The sequence below is a fragment of the Gorilla gorilla genome, chromosome 16, assembly GCF_029281585.2.
Source record: "Gorilla gorilla gorilla isolate KB3781 chromosome 16, NHGRI_mGorGor1-v2.1_pri, whole genome shotgun sequence".
Classification (NCBI taxonomy): domain Eukaryota; kingdom Metazoa; phylum Chordata; class Mammalia; order Primates; family Hominidae; genus Gorilla; species Gorilla gorilla.
The window spans coordinates 78,419,134-78,440,230 of NC_073240.2; the positions used below are offsets into that span (position 1 = coordinate 78,419,134).

The window sequence follows — 21,097 nt, forward strand, 5'->3', positions numbered from 1 at the left end:
TTTGAGCACCAAAATGAATAATGATAAAAATGAATTACAACCCACTGAATAAAATAAGAATCCCTGAGTCCATACAGAGATAACATAATAAGTATAAATAAATACATGAGGAAAAGAAAAAGCTCTTCTGTATAGTAAAATTCAAACTAATAAAGAGGAAATTCTGAGGTTAGAAAATTACATTTGACCAGCATCATAGTAATAATTGATTCAGGCAAGAATCATCAATAGATCCTGAAATTAGTGGGTGAAAAATCTGACAAAGAACTGGATATGTATATAGTCTAAAGGTAACTCCCCACAAAGCACTTTTTTTTTTTTTTGAGAGAGAGACAGGGTCTCACTCCTGTTGGCCAGGCTGGCATGCAGTGTGGCACAATCACAGCTCATTACAGCCTCAAACTTCTGGTGGACCCAAATGATCCTCCCACCTCAGCCTCCAGAGTAGCTGGGACTACAGGTGCATGCTACCACACCTGGCTAATATATACATATACATATATATGATATATATAATCGTATGTAAGTTATATACATCATATCATATATGTAGATATATGACATATCATATATAGATATATGAGACTTATCATATATGTATATATGATTGATATATATATATATATATATATATATATATATATATATGTATGAGACTGGGTCTCACTATGTTGCCCAGGCTGCCCACAAAATATTTATTAAATAGAAATGGAAAAATAGTAACTTTATAGTGCTAGACCACACCTTAACCTGTGATCCAAATTAGTATAACTAGTAATAGGACAAATAGACATCATGTACCTCCTGAGATGATGCACCAAGAAGGACACAACTTCACTTCTGTGATAATCCTGCAAAAATCAATAACCTGCATTTAATCATGAGGATACATCAGACAAACCCAAACTAAAGAATATTTATGTATTTATTCATTTATTTGAGACACGGTCTCGCTCTGTGGCCCAGGCTGGAGTGCAGTGTGCGATCTCGGCTCACTGCAGGCCCCGCCTCCCAAGTTCACGCCATTCTCCTGCCTCAGCCTCCTGAGTACCTGGGACTAAAGGCGCTCACCACCACATCCGGCTAATTTTTTTTTTTTTTTTTTTTAGTAGAGATGGGGTTTCACTGTGTTAGCCAGGATGGTCTTGATCTCCTGACCTTGTGATCTGCTCGCCTCGGCCTCCCAAAGTGCTGGGATTACAGGCATGAGCCACCATGCCCAGCCAAGAACATTTATTAAAATAACTGGCCCACACTCTTCAAAAATGCCAAGCACATGAAAGACAAAGAAAGGCTGAGGAACAATTCCAAATTAAATATGACTAACAAGACATGACAAGTAAATGCAACCTGGGATCCCGGATCAAATCCTGGACCAAAAAAAAAAATTAATACAAGATATTCTTTGAACAATTGGCAAAATTTGAATAAGAAGGCATATAGATCAGAAAATATTATTATTAATGCTAATATCCTGATTTTGATAACAAAGACAAGAAAATAACCTTATTCTTAGGAAATACACACAACTATTTTGAGCAAAAGGGTTATGATATCTGTAACTTACTTTTGAAAGGCTCAGAAAACAATGATATGTAGGACATATACATAATGTATGTATAATTATATATACATGAAGAGAGAGACAGGGAGACAGACAGAGAGAAAGGATGATAAACCAATTGTGGTAAAATGCTAGTTGTTGGGGGATTTGGGTGAAGGGTGAATGTGAATTCTTTGTTCTGGTCTTGCAACTTTTCTGTAAGTGTGCAATGATTCCAAAATAAAGATTTAACTAACTGACTAAAAAAACTCCATGCTTATTTTTATTATTTACATACTAGATAAAATTGACATGCAACCTTAAGTGTACAGTTAAATGGGTTTTGACAATTGTCTATGTATCTATCATCCAAATCAAGATACAGAACACGTCTTTCATATCATTCCAGAAAGTTCTCTCACGTGTTCTTCCTCTCACCCCCTCCTTCCTCCCCATCTGACCTCTATCACCAAGATCCGTTCTGCTGCCTGTTCTGGATTTTCACATGGTTGGAATTGTGTAGAATGTATTCTTTTGTGCCTGGCTCCGTTCCCTCAGGATAGTGATTTTGAGATTTATCCAGTTAGTTGCGTGTATCAATAGTTCATGCCTTTGTATGGCTGAGTAGTATTTCATTGCACCAATGTACCATAGGAATCCAGGCACCTGCTGATGGACATCGGGTTGTTTCCAGTTCTGGGTCACTACGAACCAGCCTGTTGCGGGTGTTCTGACGAGTCTGTGTGTGAACTGGTTTTCGTGGCACCACTTGCCTCCCTCCCTCGGAAATGCCACCTTCCCCTTGACCTCACTATGCACACACGCAGGTGCCACAGGGCCATGGGCTTTATGGATACCAAAAAAGCTTGCTGACCCAAATGATCTCTTCTGTGAATGCCTGAAACTCCACCACTGGCTGTCCCTTCTTTTGAGGCTACCCTCACTCTGGATGGTCTGCAATTTTACCAGAAGGAAGCTTACAAAATATCTTTCTTCTGGCCAGGTTGGGCCCTGGATAGGGCTATGGAAAGTGAGTGAAAGGAATGGAGAGAAACTTCTCCCATTCTACTATTTTCTGGGTGGTGTATCCTCTCTTGCCTTCTCTGTGTCCTCCCTAACAGTTAGTACCTGGGGTCAGACACCCCAAATCTAGTCAGTGTAGGAGCTTGGCAGCCCAGGCCTGTCTATCTCCAATACTCAGCAGTTCTCCTGGAAGGAGGGAGGGAGGACCACGGGGAGTCTCCGTATCTCTGAATCTACAAGGATTCCTGGAGGCTCGGGGGTGAGGGTAATGATGGGTGTGTGTGCTGCAGAGAGTTGAGCGACAGCCACATGCAGGGATGGATCTGCTGGCCTCATGGGAGAAGCCTCTCTCTGGATCAGTGGAATAAGCCAATTTGTGCCCCAACCACTTTCCCCCCCGAGGAAAGAATCAGCAGGCTTTGTGTAAAGGGATTAAGGCATTAGCCTGCTCAGCAGGGAGAAGGGCTCTTGAATCTGTGGCAGTGTGGCCACGTTTCCATGTGTCCATGTGTCCATGTGGGCTGCTGTAGGCCCTGGCTCACTGGTCCCAGGGCCTATGGCTAAAAGGAGGCATTGCTGGAGGCCTCTCTTGAGAGGTGGGTACGTGGGCCATGCTGCCTATGCCCTCCTCAGGTCCCAAGAAGGAGCACTTCCAAGGGGTGCTGAGTCGGGGGAGGTGGGCAGGAAAAGATGCCAGGGAAAGCTCTGAGCCCAGGTAGGAGTAACAGTGATGTGTGGTGGAGATCCTACAGCCAAATGAGGAGCAGTTAACAATGCCACTTCAAAAACAGCGCCTGAGGCTCAGAAAGAAGGTGTATCTTGCCAACCATCACACAGCAAGTCACCAGCAGAGCTGAGACTAGAACCCAGGCTCCTGGTCCAGGGCTCAGTCATTGATTGTTCCAGCCACACGTGGCTGGTGCCAGGGGCCTGTCCTGTCTACTCCCTGCAGTGACTCTTTCTCCTGCCTCCCAACTCCAGAAGAGGATCCTGCTGGCAAGCCTGGGGTGAGATCCCAAGAGCCTTTCCGTGTGGACATGGACATAGTGGGGTAGGTCTAGAGACCAAAGCAGGATTCTAACAGGCCTGGACATATGTCATGGGCCATCAAGACCATCTGCATGAAGGTCTTTTGCCACAGAAGTGAGGTGGCTTTTTGCAGCTGCTCAGGAGAACAATCTGGCATAGAAGTTGGAAGGTAAGTCTGGGTCTTTCTGGAGTACGATTGCCCTTGACCAGTCTCAGGGACGTGTGTCCAGGCCCTGTGAGGAGAGGGACCACAGGCAGAAGGGGCAGGAGTGTTGGAGCCAGCCAATGAAGCTTTGAGTCCTGGGTGGGGTGTGGTTCCCAGTGGAGGCCTTCCCCCATCTTCTCAGAACCCAGCATGGCTTCAGCGCTGTGTGGATGACAGGGAGCTGACTTTGTAACTTTGGAGGAGATTGGGAAACAAGGCCCTTTGGGCAGAGGACATCACAAGGGGCCCAGAGATGGAGAGGAACAAGTCCTGCGGCTCTGCCTGCTCCCCGTCCCCTGCACTTCACTTCCCCTCACCTGCCCGAAGACAGGTCCAAGCTAGAGGCCTGGTTAGGCCCTGGAGAAAAGCTGGGGGGTTCGGGAGGAGAGGGTGGAGCAAGATTGGCCCACACTACACTGCCTTCCCCCCATCCTCACTTGCACCTGCCAGGGCCTGCATGAGCCTCCTCAAGGGCCTGGGCTCAGGACCCCAGAGCCAGCAAGGAGCCCTGCGCTCCATTTCTGTGTGGCTGGCCTGGGAAAGGCCTCTATCTCCTCCGCTGTAAAATGGCATGTGGAGGGGGAGAGGGAGGCCAGGACTAGACGCCCACGTGGGTCCCTCCTAAGAGACCCAGCCTGCCTTCCCAGCTGGAGCCCCTGAGACAGCCCCCATTCGCCTCCCCTTTTCAGCCGACCACCTCGTACCACGTGCTAAGATCAAACTCTCGGTACTTGGGAAGGACCTTAGAAAGCAGCTGATGTGCCGCGTCTGTTGTTCAGATGGGGACAGTGAGGCACAGGGAGGGTCGGCCTTGCCCCTCTAGGGAGTCTGTAGCAGCGCTAAGACCAGGGCCCTGTGCCCTGGTGTCGGGCCTGCTCTCCCCTACCCCTTGGCGCTTCTGAGCAGGAGGCAGACAGCATTTTCTCTGATCTGAGCAGGGGGCGTGGGGGTGGGGGTGGCTGCCTCCTCCCTCAGGGGCCCCAGGCTAGTCCAGACAGGCTCGGCAGGAATCTGCTCTGGTTGGAGCCGCCTCCCTGAGGGCTGCCCCAGGCTGGGCCCGGGGCCTCGAGGTCCTGGGGACGTGCTTTCTGTTTACTTTCTGCCGGGCTTCCACAGCGTTGTGGTTTCCACTTGGAAGGGCTGCAGTGGGAACTGTGGGGCCTGCTCTGGGGGCTGAGCTGCATCTGTGGGAAAGCTCGGGCCCTGCAGCCGCTCTGCTGCTGAAAGTTTGGAATTCAGCAGACCCCATCCCTGAATTCCCATGCGGTGGGCTCAGCCCTGGCTCTTCCAGCTACTGGCTCTACCCAGGCCAGTTTAGAGTGAGAGGGTGGCCAGATCCTCCTGGGGGTGAGTCAGAGAGATCTTCCCATTTAGAGAGGATCATCACCTATTTCACAAACAGGGAAACTGAGGGAGGAGAGGGGCAGGAACTTGTCCAGGGCCACTCCTCGTCCATGGCAGAGCTGGGACTGGAACGAGGCCACCTGGTTCCCAGCCCAACTTGAAATCCCCTCATCCCTTTGGGCTTCTCTGGGGTAGGGTGGACACTCCGGGATTCCTGAAGCCCTTAGTTTCCCATGACTTCCCTCTGGGCTGGGGCATGGTGTGTATCCTGGAAGGGGCCTGGCCTTTCCCACTGTGCCCTGGCCACGACCCCGGCCCTGGGCAGAAGGGAAGCTGGGAAGAGGCTGCCCTCTGCTCTTGTTCTCCCTGGGGTCTCCTTGGCCTGTCTGCTGGGGGAGCCCCCCCAGTCCCTGAGAATGTGACCCACTGCTGAGAGGCCTATAAGGCTCCTCCCATGCCAGCTCTGCAGTGCCCAGGTCTGGGAACCAGAACTTGGATTTGAATTCCAGTTCCTCTGTCTATTGGCTGAAGGACCTGAATTTCCTAGTCTTTAAAACAGACGTATACCACTCCCCACCTTACAGAGGATAATGGGAGTGAAGTGCCAGGTGATCTGTGAGGGGCTCAGCCTACACACTAGACTTGAGGCCATTGGCCACCGGCCTGCTTACAGCAACAGCTAGGAAAGGGCTGAAGTCCCATCTTGCCTAGACAGGCCTGCCACCACTGGGGCTGTGGCAGAGGCCCCCAGAAGGTGGGGAGGAGGGCGGTGACAGTGCCAAGCCCTCCCTGCAGAGTTCTTGCCTTCTCTGGGGAGCGCCAAGGCAGTGTGCTGGGGTGCGGGTAGCCTGGTGGGTGGCCCCACTTTGTAAGGCCCATCTTATTCTGTGCTCTCTGTGAGGGGAGGTGATAATTGAGCCATTTCTCAGGGAGATGACCCTGATTTTTATGAATCTACAGGACGAAGGAAGCAGCGCTGTCCTGCTGGGGAGACTGTGAGAAGGAGGAGATGAAGGGGAAGTTGCTTATCTTCCCAGTCTTTCCACTTGGAAGACTGTTTGGCGTGTGACGAGGGAGGAGAAGCCGATTTGAAGCCTCTTGGAGGAGGAGGTCTCTGCTGTTGCTGTCCCTGGCACAGCCTTGCCCCTCATCCTCTCTGGCCTCCTGCCTCTTTAATCCATTTAACGCCTCTTCATCGCTGTTTTGTTTTTTTTTTTTTAATACTTTTCCTGAGCTGGGGCCCCCAGGGCCTCCTTGATGGCGAATGGTCTCGGCAGCCCCTGGGCTGTTCCTCGGAAGGGACAGGCTTCAAGGTCAGGCTGCTGCTGGCTGACCTTGAAAGCTTCCCCAGGCAAGCCCCTGACATGCCTCCACTCTCCAAGCTCAGCGAGCTCCATCACATTAAAAAGCTGTTAAAAGCGCCCGTCTGGTTGGCTGCCTCTGAGGCTCTGCGGCCGGTGGTGGGGAAGGCAGCCTCAGTTCAGGGATGAGCTCCGCTAGAGGTGCCGGTCTGCCCTGGGGACCCAGGCCTGGGAACCGCCTGGCAGTTGCCCACCCCTCCATTCTTACTTGAGGGACGGCAGTGGGAGGATGACACTTATCCTGAGCCACACAGTAGCCTAAGTGCTTTAGATGGGTGAGCTCACTTCATCTTTACAGCCACCCTGTAAAGTAGGGCTATTAGGAACCCCATGTTGCAGTTGGGCTCAGGAAGGTTAAGACACTTCTCTAGGGTCACACAGCGAGTAAACAGATGAGGAGACCCTCAGCCCCTGAACTCACTGGCTCGGGCCTCACCCGAAGGGTTCTCAGTGTCTACCTACCCACTCTGCACATCGTGCCCGGCCTGGGCCTCACGTGTGGTGGCCTTCTCTGGGCCGTGGCTTGCCCTGCACTCATGGGCACAGAAAGCTTCTCCCCTCTGGAGATGACCAGGGCTTTGGCCTCGGTTGCTGTGTGGCCATGGACAAGCCCTTGGGCCTGCCTTTCCTCAGGTCAGGAGTCTGGGAGGGGTGTGGAGAGTAGGGGGTGGTTATGGCTGGGCTTCAGGGCTCTTTATTCAATTCGAAATAAACCTAGCTGTAGGCTTCCATGGTGGCTTCATAGGCCTCCCCAGGCCTTTTGTTTGCCTGCTAATGGTTTCTAGTGCACCTGCAGGGCCTGGCAGCTTCAAAGATCACTCAGACTAACAGCCAGCAGACTCCTAGGCTGGGGAAGGCTATGGACCTTCCTCCTTCACCCAGCCTGGCCCAGTCTCCCTGGGGACACACCACAAGCATGAGGTGGGGTAGGGGCAGCATGGGGTGGCACAGGGTGAGGGTAGGAGAGGTGGAGGAAGAAGACTCCTCCCAGGGGAGGTGAGAGGGCTGGATGCCCCCACTCCCACTCTGCTTCTGGTTGTGATGAGCCCCATGTGACTCCATCATTTGTGAGACCTTCAGATTTGCCCAGGAAGGCCCATCTGCCCATGGGCAATTTTAATGCCAAGGCATGATCTGTTCCTCTCTCCCCACCTTTCCCCCATCATCGCCTCCCACTCTTCTCCCATTCCTCTGCTCCAGCCACACCAGGCTCCCTGCTGTCCACAAGCACCCCAGGCCCACTGCTACCTCAGGCCCTTCGCACAGGTGGCTCCTCTGCTGACAGACTCCTCCCATTGGGTCCACATGGCTGGCTCATTTCCCCAGCTCCTTCAAGTCTCTGCTTAATGTTCATCTTTTTTTTTTTCTTTTTTTTTTCTGAGATGGAGTCTCACTCTGTCGCCCAGGCTGGAGTGCAGTGGTGCGATCTCGGCTCACTGCAACCTCTGCCACCCAAGTTCAAGCAATTCTCCTGCCTCAGCCTCCCTAGTAGCTGAGATTACAGGCACATGCCACCACGCCTGGCTAATGTTTGTATTTTTAGTAGAGATGGGGTTTCACCATGCTGGACAGGCTGGTCTCAAACTCCTGACCGCGTGATCCACCCCCCTCGGCCTCCCAAGGTGAGGAGGGTGGAATGTGCTGGAATTACAGGCATGTGCTGCTGCACCCAGCCTGATGTTCATCTTCTCACCAGACCTGCCCTGAACATTCGACTTTAAACCGCCTCCGCCTGGCCCTCCCCATGTCCTGACCCTGCTCTGTTGCATTCCACAGATGTATTGCCTTCTGGCACTTTGTAATTAACTTACTTATGTTGTTTCTCGTTCTCCTGCATTAGAATATAAACTCTAGGAGGGCAGGCATTGTTGTTTGCTTTGATAACATTGAAACCCTCCCCAGTACTTAGCACAGTGCCCAAACACAGTGTAGGTCCCTGAGAAACACCTGCGGAATGAGTGAGCAGATGAGTGGATGGGTTTCAGTACATCTTAAAGCAAAGTATCTGTAACATTTGTCTCTTTAGGGACCAGAGAATGGGGCGTTGGAAGACCTAGGTTGGAGCCTCACCTCTGCCCTATCTTCGCTGTGTGACCTTGAGCAGGTCACTCTAACTCTTGCAGCCTCAGCTTCCTAACAGCGCCCCTGCCCGGCCTCTCTTGCAGGCCCACAGAATGAAAAGAGAGGAGTTCCAGGAAAGGGTTTGGCAGATGGCATCCCTGCAGGACTGCCTCGCGGCACTCTGCCCCATCCAGCCCCTACATACTGGCCATGTGACCTCAATGTTTGATGGACTCACTTGGCCTCTCTGAGGCTCGCTTTCTCCATCTCTAAAATGGAGGATGAAGCAGGTTCAGCCCCACGGGCAGGCAGCACTATGCCAGGGACATGGCGAGCCCTCTGGAAAAGTTCACCTGATCCAGACGTTGCTGGGTCAACGAGAAGGAACGACTTTCACTCCTCTGCTTCAAACCACCAGACTGTCCTTGGCCCTCCCTAATAAAGGAGCAGAGAACAGCAGAGTGGGCAGGGACCTTGGAGGTCAGCAGAGTGGCTGCTGAGCCCGGAGGCAATCGGGAGCTTGTCCCAGGGTGTGACAATTCAGAGTCAGCCCTTTACTGAACACTCGACTTTAAACCACCTCACGCCTGGCATGAGGAAGGCACCGTGCTGGAGGGTTTCACCACGGTTCTCTATGTGTCTCCGGGGAGCTCACTGTCCTGTCTGAGGCCCGTCCGGGGTCCGGACAGTGGAGCTTTCAGGTTTGTGTGCACCCTCTGCCTGCCTCTTCTCCCTGTCAGTAAGGACATGGGTGTGGCTGGGAGGCAGACCCTGGGTGGAGAACTGAGCTCCTGGTTCTGAACAGTTTGAGGGTCTGGAAGTCCTTTAAGAAGATAGTGAAAACTATGGACCTTCTCCCCAAAGAGAAGCACACATCCACATCCAGAGGCAAAAACCCCATCGCTCAGAACCCTGTGGATGAGGCAGTCATTATCCAGTGGTGCTGTCACTATGGCTGGGGCTGGCCTTGATCTCTGTTGCTTGATTCCACATGTTCGTTCTCTCTGGCCACATTATCAGATCTCTAGCTCCAACATCCTGTGTGATACCAGGATGGCCATTGCCATGATCTTGTCCATGGGTCCACTTTCAGCAGCTGGGCCCTGGAGGGCAGCACACAGCTCATGATTGGGTTGGAGATGGGGGAGTCAGGGGCAGATGGTGGGAGCTGTCCCCAGCCCTGCCTCTCTTAGGACCCTCCTGGGACTCAGGTACATAGGGTCCCTGAGAAAGACCCAGTTTGATGAGACAGGCAGGAGGAATAAGAAAGAGTGTAGTTTAAGAAAGTTTTCTCCAGCTCTGGTTCATGCATCAGTCCTGAAAGAAGGCAGGGAAAGGATTATTCACCCATTTCACAGATGAGGAAATTGAGGCTTGGAGAGGTCATGGAGCACACAGAGCAAAGAAGTCAAAACCAGGATTTGAATCTACTCTGATTACCTCCAGAGCCCATGTCTTGTCCCAATGGATGGAAAATTCTTAACTATTTAACTCAATATTGAGCAGCTACTGTCTACAGAATTCTGTGCCAGACAGCTTGGGAGACACAGACCTACAGGGAGATATAGTTCCCACTGGAAGCACCCAGGGCAGTAATAATTATCATCATAACAAAGGAATAATAATAGCTAACATTTTGGAGCGCTTACTAGGGACCAGCATTATGCTACACAGTTTTCATGGATTATCTCATTTAAGCTCTCAAATATTTTGGGGTGTAAATAACAGTATGCCCACAATTTTTGTTTGTTGTTGGTGTTCAGAAGTGTATATCCATTTTTGAGAATGGAGGCTCAGTGAGATTAGGAGCCTTGCTCTCAACAAGGGAGGAATTCTGGCTGCGACTCTGTCCCTTACTACCTGGGCATCACCTCTGTCAAACCTGGGCAGGTGCCACTTAGACCTGGCTGAGGTTGGCTGAGGCGGGGAGGATGGAGAGGTTGTGGGTAGGCAGCACGTATTCATACCCACAGTCCAGGGACTGTTCTAGAAGAATCATATTCCCTGTGCCCTTGCCGCCTCTGAGCCTTGGTGTCCCAGCCTTTCGATGCTCTCACTTCTGATGTCCTTGAGCCATAATCTGAGCCATTCTCTAGGATAAGGAGATGCTTGAGGTCGAGTGAAAGGTTGACATTTCTGCAGGAGCAAAGAATGACTTGATGCAGGAGAGAAAGGCTGTTGGGGGAAAGTGAGTGAGGCACATCCCCAAGGCAGAGCAGAGCCTTCCAAAGGGTGCAGGGGAGAGTCTTGGGGGAGGGGGCCAGCCTTGCTCCGCAGCCCCAACCTCAACAAGGACCCCTACCCAAGAAGGCCTGCAAAATAGCAAATCAATGAAGACAGCAATGAAAGCAATGAGGAGGGAAGAGGGACCAGAATCCCAGCCACATCATCACCCCTCACCCCTTTTTCTGGCCTCAGTTTTCCTTTTGTGAACAGAGGGAGCTGGCCCTTCTGTCATTTGCAGGATTTTCATCTCAGGCTGGCAGCAGGAGCTGGAAAAGTGAGGGAGGTCCCTGCCTTCCCCGGCCCGGGGTTTGTGATTGGCAGCACCTCCTCCTCTCTTCCTCTCCTGTCCCTTCCTTCCCCTTCCCTCCCCTGCTTTCCTTTCCCTTCCCCTCCTCCCCTTCCCTTCCCCAGTCTTCCCCTCCCACTCTTTCAAGCCCCCAGCGTGCTGTGCAGTTATTAGTTTAGGTTCATTTAGAATCGGCTTAGCAACCCCACACCCCTGGAACCTGGAAGCTTAAAGCACAAGATGTCTGGCAAATGGAAATTCAATTGCTTTAATATAGAGACTATTTTGCTGCAGTCGAACTGGAGCCTCTTATTAAGAATCTGATGGAATTTCTAAACAGGGAGAGAGGCCCCAAGGAGGGGGCATCGCCCATCACACACCAACATTGCTCTTGACATATTTATGGCTCCAATAAAATCTCACATCTGGTATATTTTAAAATAAAATTGAAAATTTATCACTTTCCCTGAGTCGGTTTGTCGTTCTCCCAAGGAGGAGATAGCCAGCCTGAGATTACAGGCGAAGCAGCAGCGGGCGGCAGGCGGGCAGAGAGGTTAGGCTGGGCTCTGATTTAAATTTCAATACCTTCCCCATTACAGCTGTCTGGGCTGGGAAAATTGCTAGGGGAAGCAGGCCATGTGCTTCTCCTATTTCTCTGGACGTCTACTTGGCTGTCTCTGCCAGGGTCCACAGACTTGGTCTGCTCTCCCCACTACTTAGCAAGGTTTGGATGAACCACGAAATGGGAGGAAGCCCCATCCTCCAGGCCTAGGAATCAGCATCATCCATTTGTGCCTCTCTGAAGCCCAGTGGACACCTTTGGGTGCTGCTAGATGGTTCAAGAGGGCCCCTCTTTATCAGGACTCAGAGATCAAGATCAGGGCTTAGGCTCAGGTGGGGAGCAGGGTTCAGTCCTACTAGCATTGGGGTTCAGTCTAAAACTAAGATCAGAACTTCAACTCAGGCCAGGATCAAGGCTCAGTCTGACCTCAGGCCAAGGTCAGGGCTCAGGCTCAGGATGGAATCAAGGTTCATTCCATTAACAAAAACAGGGCTCAGATTTCATCATCACAGAAGTCAATTCTTATCTCAGAGCCTCGGTTTCTTCTCCATTCAAATATAGAGCTAGGTATTGCCCTGCTTGCTTCACAAGGCTTTTTAGAGGAATGAATGAAAACAAGAGTATTGGGCCGGGCATGGTGGCTCACGCCTGTAATCCTAGCACTTTGGGAGGCCGAGGCAGGTGGATTGCCTGTGCTCAGGAGTTCGACGCCAGCCTGGGCAACATGGTGAAACCCCATCTCTACTAAAAATAGAAACATTAGTCAGGCGTGATGGCACGCGCCTATAATCCCAGCTACTAGGGAAGCTGAGGCAGGAGAATCGCTTGAACCTGGGAGGCGGAGGTTGCGGTGAGCCGAGATCGTGCCATTGCACTCCAGCCTGGGTGACAGAGTGAGACTCTGACTCAAAAAAAAAAAGAGTATCTTTCTTTTCTATAACAACTTACACTTTATAAATTGCTTGCACATACTTTATCTTGTTTGGTCCTCATGATAACCACCATTTTAAAGACAATAATACAGGCTCAGAGAGGTTAGGAAGCTTATTCAAGGCCGCACAGCCTGTAGACACAGGCAGGAAGTAGGGGCTGGGCCCAGCTGGTCCTGACTCCAAGCAGTTCCTAGAATACTGCAACGCAAAGAAGCAGTGACTGAGACTGCACTTGTCCACCCAGGAGTCATGTTCCCCCTTTTCTTTCTTTCTTTCCTTCCTTCCTTCCTTCCTTCCTTCCTTCCTTCCTTCCTTCCTTCCTTCCTTCCTTCCTTTCTTCTTTCTTTCTTTCTTTCTTTCTTTCTTTCTTTCTTTCTTTCTTTCTTTCTTTCCTGTCTTTCTTTCTTTTTCTTTCTTTCTTTTTTTTTTTTGAGACAGAGTCTCGCCCTGTTGCCCAGGCTAGAGTGCAGTGGCGCGATCTAGGTTCACTGCAACCTCCATCTCCCAGGTTCAAGCTATTCTCCTGCCTCAGCCTCCTGAGTAGCTGGGATTACAGGCACTTGCCACCACGCCTGGCTAATTTTTTGTATTTTTAGTAGAGATGGGGTTTCACCGTGTTAGCCAGGATGGTCTCCATCTCCTGACCTCATGATCGGTCCGCCTTGGCCTCCCGAAGTGCTGGGATTACAGGCGTGAGCCACCGCGCCTGGCCATGTTCCCATTTTTCTATGGTAACAGAACCCTTATTCTATTCTGGGGAGCAAGGTGTCCACCTAAAAGACTACATTTCCCAGCGACCCTTGCAGCCAGGGGTGGCCAATGAGATATGAGCAAGAGAATTGTTGGGCGAGGCTCCAGGGAAAGTTCTGGAAAAGGGAGACAGGTAGAGAGCATGGGTTTTCCCCCTTTCCTCTTTCTTCTTGCCTGGAATACAGATAGGATGGAGCCCAGCTGCCACTATGGACCATGAGGTGACACTGAAGATAGACAGCAGTGCTGAGGATGATTAGCCTGGAGAGAGAAGGTATTTCAGACATTGAAGGCATGGTGAAGCCACCATCCCAACCCTGGGCTGCTGACCTCTGTACAGGGGAGAGTAAAAGACACTACTAGTTTGTTTAGGCCACTATGGCTGGATCTCTGTTACCAGGAGGCAAAGGTAACTTCTGATTCAAAGGTGCTACCCTGAGAAAAAGTATGCTCACATAAGCTTGGGAAATAGCAAGTTAAACAGAATCTTTCTTGCAGGACTTCCCAAAGCCTTTAAATGCTAAACAGTTTTGGGAATCACCAAGTGGGGGAGGTACTACACCACCTTTCCAGAGCTCACTTGTCATGGCACACTGTGTGTGCATGTGTGCGTGTGTGTGTGCGTGTGTGTGTGTGTGTGTGTGTGTAGAGAGAGAGGAAGCAGGAGAGACTAGGGGTCTAGTGCTGGGAGACCACCTCCTGATGTCTGATGGGGGCTGGAAAGTGCTTTGCTCAATGCCCTCATTATCAAAACAATTGAAGACACTGACTCCTTTTTCGACTTTCTTAAGCTTCAACTAGCATTCATGATTTCAGTTCCTAAGTGTCTAAGGGATGTAGGGCCAAGCAGGGGAGGGCTAATTTGGGGACAAAGCTAGGAGAGCTGTTTGGGGTAAGAGAGTCTCCTTGTAGCTGCTGGAGCCTTTGCGGATTGGGGTTTGGCTCACAGGCGTGGGGGCTGCTACAGGGAGAAGAGGACCCTGGCCACCCTTCACATCATATATAGGGCATTAGCAGCCCTGTTCCTCCCCTCTCCCCACCCTCAATAAAAGAGAGAAATAGAGGCATGGAGAATGAAAGGGGCTAGGCCAGCCAGGTCCACAGAAAGAGTGGGTGGCAGAATGGGGTCTGGAGCCAGCTGCCCATACTCCCTGCCCTTCCCCAACCTACCCCCTGCCCTCAGCTTTCTGGAAGGCTCTGGCTGAGTCATATGCCTGACACCCAGTTTCTGCCTCTGCTGCAGTGGCCGCCTTTCAGTCCTCTGTGGGGGTCCCATTGCAGGCTGTAAGATCTTGACATGCCCTTTCAATGCCATTTTAAGAGACTCAGAACACAATAGCAGTAATAGAGGCACCTGCTGCCTGGCTTGGTAATTATTACATCCCTGTGGGGGGAACTGTCGACTGCCTGGCAAAGGGGTGAAGTCTCCCCTCACTTCTTAAATAGGAGTCCTCCTTGAAGACCGTGGGCACAGCTGAGGGTGGTTAGTCACCAGTCTGTGCCCAGGAGGGAGTCAGGGATCACCAGTGTGGCAGCCAGGTAGAGGAAATGGGGGTAGAGGGAGTCGGGGTAGGCGGTGGGGGGATGTGGTGTCCAGAATCCCAGACTGAGGATGGAGGGCTTGAGGCTCTTTTCCCCTGTTCTGTGTGGCTAAGTCCAGTTCATTCCCCAGACCTCAGTCTCTCTCTCTGTGCAATGGGAAATTGGATCAGGCCTCTAAGAATTTGTCCGGTGCATAATTCTAAGGTTCTGCTTTTTAAGGAGATCGTAGGGAACTGAGGACAGAACAGAAAGGTGGGAACTCCTTGAGGGCAGGAAACTGGCTTGTTTCCTCTCTCGGACCCTGGCATGGTTGGGTGGAAGACCCCATCCCAGACAGAGCAGGAGGTATGGTGGTGTCCTAAGAGGGAGGGAGGAGCCAGGACAGGAGGAGAAAAGGAGGGGAGACGAGTGGGGGAAACAGAAGCGTGAGGCCCAATCTGAATAAAACCCAATATCAAAACTTTAACAAGAGCTTCATAACCAAGAAATGGGCCTTTGACTTAGGAGGTGAAGGCTCATTTAAATGGCAAATTCCCCTTGTGCCTGCAAGGGCTTGTTTATAGAATGTGGAGCTGAGAGTGCAGGTGGTCCCACACAGAAAACTGGAAGCTTTTCTTTTTAAACTCCCTGAAGATTCATCTGCAATGCAGATGAAGCATCTTAGAAACAAGAATGAAAACAGCGTTTGATTTTTACAAAAGCCAATTCAGAGGCTCACTTCCTGTCCAGCCCAGCGCGCCAGCATCTGTGTGTGAGACCACTGTCCCCAGCCGGGTGGGGGCCTGCACGGGTCTTGCCAAGGTCAAATGGGTGTGCACATGACTACATGTGAATTCACTGCACATGTGTGTACGCACACACATTTACTCGGATCCTCAGCAGAGTTATTTTGGATTTGGTCTTCGTGGAAGGTCCAGTCTGTGCCTAGATGTGGATTCAGAAAATTCATAGACTCTGCACAGCTACTTGTCACTAATAAGAGCCTGGAGCTGGGGATACCATGATGATCAAGAGATAACCTCTAAAAGAACTCACAGACCAGCTGGGGAGACAGGTGAATAAACACCTGGAGAACAGAGCATTATGGGAGCAACTGGCCCAGGCTTGGGAGGTCAGGGAAGGCTTCCTGGAAGAGGTGTTATGTTGGAGCTGCATACTATCCAATATGGTAGCCACTAGCCACAGGTGGCCATTTACATTTAAATAAAAAACAAATAAACAATTCAGTTCCTCAGTCATACTGGCCACATTTCAATTGGCTAGTGGACAGCATGTCGAATAGTGCAGAAATGGAACATTTCCATTGTCCAGAAACGTCTACTGGATGGCGCTGTGAGGAGGAACAGACCCTCTCCAGGTGAGGGCCATGAGAGGTGTTCCAATTCTAGGGAGCAGCTTGTGCAAACGCCTGAAAGTGGATGGCAGCATGCCCAGGGGACTGGAGCCCTGAGCACAGGTGTGAGGAGGAGGGAAACAGTGACAAGTGAAGCTAGAGAGAGTGGAAGAATTCAAATGGCAGTTAAAGGCTCTGCTTGTGTTGGCAAGGAGCTGGGATTTTGTCTTGAACGTTTGGGGAGCCTTTGGAAGGGTTTCAGCTGGGAGTGGCAAGGTCAAGGTCGGGTTTCATGTTAGAAAAGCTTGCTTGGAGAAGTGACTCTGCAGGAAAGGGGCAATTGCCAGCAGCCAGGTGAGAGCCAGGTGAGAGGAGGGACCTGACCTGGGAGTTTAGCTGGGAGGGCCTGGAGATGAAGTGCCTGTGTAGGGGGCACTAGAGAGAGGGGCTTCTGGCTTCAGTGCCAGGGTGGCTGGGGCTGCCCTTTGGGCTCGGGCTGTGCTGAGTGCAAGGGAAGAGGGAGACCTCTGCACCTGGCAGGTAGGTGAGGGCACCTGATCCTTTAGGAAAAGTTTAGGCTGAAACCACTGACTGGGTGATCATCAGTGAATAGATAGGGTTGCAGGTCCTGCAAGGGGCTGAGGTCTCAGGAGAGTCCTCAGTAAGACAGTACTGGAGCCCTGGGAAGCACAGGTGAGTCAGTGGCCAAGAGAGCAGAAGGAGCTGGGTAGGCCAGATTTCTGGAGAAGAGTGAGGGAGGCCAGATGTTCCCTGGAGGCGTCATGGCTGTGGTTGTGATTCCGTCCCCTGAGGTGTGGGAGCTATAGCTTTCAATCCAGGCAAGTTTCCTGCAGGGGACAGTGTCTTGGTACTGAGGGGCAGGGCTGGGAAAGGAAGGGAATGGGGGCGGCTTTCATCACAGCCATGGTGAGGAGCCACAGGGCAGCTTGCACTTTGAAGATGGCTCCAACAATCTCCCCTATCCCGCAGGCCCTTCTACAGTGAATTGACTGTAGGGGCCGCTAGAGACAGGGTCTTCTGGCCTTTCTGGCCCCTCATCTCCTGAAGATGTAGGCCTGTGTTCCCCCTCTTAAAACATGGGCGGGGCCGGGCGCGGTGGTTCATGCCTGTAACCCCAGCACTTTGGGAGGCCAAGGTGGGTGGATCACGAGGTCAGGAGATCGAGACCATCTTGCCTAACACACGGTGAAACCCCGTCTCTACTAAAAATACGAAAAATTAGCCGGGCATGGTGGCGGGCGCCTGTAGTCCCAGCTACTCAGGAGGCTGAGGCAGGAGAATGGCGTGAACCCAGGAGGCAGAGCTTGCAGTGAACCAAGATCGAGTCACTGCACTCCAGCCTGGGCAACAGAGCGACTCCGCCTCAAAAACAAAAAACAAAAACACGTGGGCAGGCTTGTGACTGCTTCGACCAATAGAGTATGGCAGAAGTGGCACTCTGGGGCTTCCAAGAGTGTCATAAAATGCAGCACAGCTTCTACCTTACGTGCTGAGACACTCACCCTTGGATCCCTGAGCCACCAGGTAAGATGTCCTCCTAGGACAGAGGCTGCTATGCCATGAGGAAGCCCGGGCCTGGTGAATGGGTCCATGCAGGTGTTCTGGGGGACAGCCCCAGCCTAGCTCCCAGCCCACAGTCAGCATCCACCGCGTGTTCACGCGTGAGTGAAAAGCCTCTGAATGGTTCCAGACCCCAGGCATCGAGCCCCCATCAGCCACTGGTGCCTGCTGTGTGAGGCCCCAGATATCACAAAACAGATACAAACCGCCTCTTCTGTGCCCTGTCCGATGCCTGACCTGCAGACTCCATGAACAGAAGAAAATGGTCAGTGTTTTGTGCCACTATATTTTGGGGTGGTTTCTTGCACAACAATGGTAGTTGCAGGCAGAAAGGGAACTGGCTAGGCTGTGGCTGTGTGGCAGGGACAGGAAGCTAACTGGCTGGTGGGATGGAGCCTCAATTGCTCGGGCAAGGGGTGAGTTTTACCCCTGTTGTCAGGTTAGGGGCAGAGGAGGTTGAGGAGGTTGAATGGAGGTTGATGCTAGGAAACCAGGGAGGGGTTGCGGGGACATTTGGGGAGGAGACTTGAAAATGACACCTAGTTCTGGCCTGGGGGTTACTCCAAGGGCAACATCAGGGAGGTCCTGGTGGGAGCAACAAGAGGTGGGGAGGGCTTGGAGTCTTACAGGGTATGCTTAGTTCCCAGCACTTTCAATACCCAGCTCTCTCTGAGCCTTGGTTTGCTGGCCTGGAAAATAGGGGTACAAATCCCCCACTAAATGCAAGGTGAATGTGACTTCCTTTGATCACGTTTTTCTCCTTTATTTCTTATTGTCTTAACAAGCACCCCCCGCCCCCAACATTGCACGTAGACAACTGCTGATGAACGTGTCCAAGAGCAAGGATTTTTTGCGCCATTTTATAGACACAGAAAATGAAGCTGAGAGGGGCTGGGAGTGCCCACGGCCTTAGAGGACTCCAGCCTTCAGTGTGCACTTTTCCTGTTCCTCCCCTGGACTGAGGCAGCAGGAGGGGAGGGAAGGCCAGTGCCCCAGCAGGCCTGGGTGTGGCCTCCAGCGCTGGCTGGATTAAGCATTCCTCCCCAGCCCTGCCCCGGTCCCAGCCTCACAACTGCTTGCGTTCTGGAGTCCCAGACAAATTGTAGCCTGGAGAGCGGCTGTGGGGAGCTTACAAATGTGGCTGGCCCAGCCCTCCCCGCCTTCCTCCCACTCCACATGCTGCCTCTGGGCCCTGGGGTCAGAATAGCCACTAAGGAGTTCTCACCAGGGCTCCACACACACTTGGGACTCCTGGGGTTCTTGCCAAATGGGTACCCCCGCCCCCAAGCCCTAGGAGCCTTGGATCTGCTGCCTGGACCCCAGCTCCCCTCCTCCTGCCGCCCTCCTCAGCATCTGGTTCCTCCTCAGAATGCAATGCTGTTGCCCCTGGCAACCGAGCTCCAGGCCAGATCCTGGTCCTCCTTCCTCCTCCTTCCCTTCTTTTCCTCCTCCTTCTTCTGCTTCCATATTCCCATCCTTCCTGCCCTCCCCCAATCTGCCGAGACAGTGCCTGGGGCTGGAAGACTCCCCTCAAATCTGATGCCAGCTAGGCCAGCCAGCCAAGTCCCCTGGCCTTTCTGGTTGCTCGTTGGCTGATGATGACAGTCAGTACTCCCCGCCTGCCCATGGGACTGACTACTGCAGTCTTGGGCACCCCAGCGATGTCCCAGAAGACTCTGAGGCAGGGCTCTCAGGGTACCCCAGGCAAAGAGCCAGGGACTGTAGAGAGACAAGAGACTTAGCAGCTGAAGAAAATTTCTCCCCATTAGAGCTGTTTGAGGTGGTGAGCTCCCCAAAGCCGAAGGCATGCAAGGAGAGGCCTTTCCAGTGATGATGGTGCTGGCACTGGCATGGCACAGGGCAGTGAGGGGCTGTCTTGGAAGGAAGGTCGATGTGGGCTCGGCCTATGTCTGTCCTGGCCGTCTCCTTTTCCCCAACCCCTGAATACCCAGAACCTTTAGGAACACTTGCTCCCCAACCCCTGCCCTCCCAAGGTCTCCTCATTTTTCATCTGGGCTCTAGAGAGGAGGACAGCACTAAGAGGTGGTCCCGGGTCCAGTGACATCAAGCACCATAGGGCAGGTCCAACGCCCAGTACAGCTGTTTAGAGTGGACAGAAACGGGCTCAGCAGGGCAGGCCACATGCACCCTAGCCGCCCTCACGCATCCCTTCCAGAGTCTCCGCTCACACTCCTGGATCCCCCTCCATATCCTAGGCTCCTGTCACCTTCCTGCTCTCCTGCAGGGCCTGTGGGCCAGCCATGCCCAATTCACGACTCATTCAACCGACTCCCACTCCTTCGTGCCCTGCACCAGTTCCTCCCTGTCAGGAATACACTTCTCCACCTTTCATTCTGAGTCAGCTCAGAGGCCCCCTCCTTCAGGAGGCTTCCCTGGACTGCCTGGGCTGTGCCCACTGCCCCACGGGGCTCCCCACCCCGGGCTTGCCTCCTAGAGCTCTCACCCACGGCCTGGTCACCATCTGCACACGGTTTTCCCGAGTGCATCATAAGGACCTTGAGGCAGTGACTCTGTGCCCCACATTTGCTAACAAATACTAATGAGAACATCAGCACAGCCCTGCCTCTCTCTAGGCCTCAGTTTCCCCCATCTGAGGCCCCATGTCTGGGCCTTGGCTTCCCCCAGGGGTCTTTGAGGATCCCCTTTTGGCTGAGAAGGGTGGCCACGCCCGGGCTGTCAGAACAAGACAGAAGCCAGTCCGGGCAGCTCTGCCCTCCTTATCTCCGGGGGCGTCCCCTCCAGGTTTCAGGGATGAGCCTCAGGAACTGGGGTGTGGGGGCCCGCACGGGGAGGTCCTGGCACTCCCCGAGGCTTTGGTTCTCTGCCAAAGCCAAAGCCTCATTTGGTCTGCCAAATGAGGACACTTATCGGGGCTACCCGCCCCTCCGGCTGCCGTGAGGACTTGGAGATGGCAGCCAGACCGGACTTTCCCATCGGACCCGCCAGAACCCAGGCTTCCCAAGGCAGCAGCTCCCGCGCAGCCGCCGCCCGCTTCTGGCAAGCCCAGCCCACGGGCTCAGGGGTCCCTGGGGCTCTGCTGCCCTCCAGTGGCCGGAGGCCCCTGGGCACTTAGAACCCGTGAGCTCCGGATTAATTCCATGGGGTTCCGTCTCCACCTAGGACGGACAGAGATGGTAGCAGGGACTTGTTGAGGTCACTCAGCAAGCCAGGCGCGGTACATGGACCAGGACCTGGGGCTCCAGGGCCCCAGCACTTCCATGCCCAGGGAGGGCTTGTCCTCTCGCAGGAGACCAGCCAGGAGAGGGAGCTGTTCCCCACCTGCCCACGTGTCTCACCT

The 21,097-nt window shown here is 52.6% G+C and overlaps 1 long non-coding RNA gene across 1 annotated transcript; it reads left to right on the plus strand.

Annotated features, from left to right (window-relative positions):
* The first annotated feature begins 3,013 nt into the window (after positions 1 to 3,013).
* On the plus strand, positions 3,014 to 11,541 carry LOC101131444 (uncharacterized). The gene is made up of 2 exons (XR_176390.4): positions 3,014 to 3,764; positions 8,532 to 11,541. It is a non-coding gene; the product is annotated as an uncharacterized lncRNA (long non-coding RNA).
* The last annotated feature ends 9,556 nt before the right edge of the window (positions 11,542 to 21,097 follow it).